Source organism: Octopus bimaculoides, chromosome 1 (assembly GCF_001194135.2).
Source record: "Octopus bimaculoides isolate UCB-OBI-ISO-001 chromosome 1, ASM119413v2, whole genome shotgun sequence".
NCBI lineage: Eukaryota > Metazoa > Mollusca > Cephalopoda > Octopoda > Octopodidae > Octopus > Octopus bimaculoides.
Window position 1 is genome coordinate 41,234,512 of NC_068981.1, and position 1,180 is coordinate 41,235,691.

Here is a 1,180-nt window from a genome sequence, read left to right on the forward strand (position 1 = left end):
CAACAGGCTCTATCCCAAAAGGAAAGAAGAGTGACTTCCAATCAATCTAGATAACCATATGGTACTATTAAGTTACTATCTACTTAACAGCAATAGTAAAAAGAAATACATTAACTAAGGGCTCAAAAGTGAAGAGAACACAATTTTACAAGTTGGGTGTGAACTCCCTAAAAATACTCAGCTCTTAATGACATTCTATGCAACCTGAGAACTGATTTATTTCTCAACAAAGACCTGGAGGAGAAACCCTCTGCACACCAAAAAATAGTTATGAATAGGTAGATTTACTGTAAACTTGAAAGGATTATGCTAATTTTGACATGATATGTAACCTTTTTTTTAACTTGGGGCCATTAGATCATGTTTGAAGATTATGCTTTTACAATCCCAAATCAAGAAATAACAAGAAAGCATACGTAAAATAACAGAGACAGTGAATGCTTAAAGCCCCAAAAGTGTTATGTCACATATCTGTGGCTGATAATATGCATATGACAAACAACTGCTCCAATATATTAACAAACACTACTTTCTGGTTCAGGTATGATGATATTGCTAAAACAATATACAGTGACGTCAATAGGAAAGATTGCTTTGGTATAAATATAAAAAAATATTTGTTGTTGAGTACTTACATACATTTCAATACAAGGAATATTGGTGGGTTCTTCTATCAAAACTTCCATCAAATGCAAACATAACAGGCTTAATATAGTTGTTTGAGAAAGGAATGACAAATTATGTACTATTATCAAGGTTGCAGTTATTAATTCTTCTTTCAAAATTCTAAGAAAAAAGAATATTTATGGTCAACTATTTCAACACATACATCATCTTTACTTAGATTATAGAATTACATTTATTTCCATCATCATGGGTTTACTTGGTAGTAATCTCAGAAATTACACTTTGTAAATTCAAAATATAATTTTCTTAACTTCAACATATTGTTATCTAAATATTAGAAATAAAGCATTTATTTTTTGTAAGAAACCAGTCTCTTTTTTAAGGAAAATTCAAAGAATTGCAAGAGAAACTTCACCCACAAGCATACATTGCATATACCATACATGTACATAGCGTTTTTTTTTTTTTTTTTTTCTCCGTGTTTTTCTCCTTGTCTCCGTATTCTTTCTGTTGAAGAGCGTAGCTCGAAACGTCAAAGACTTTCCGTATTCCC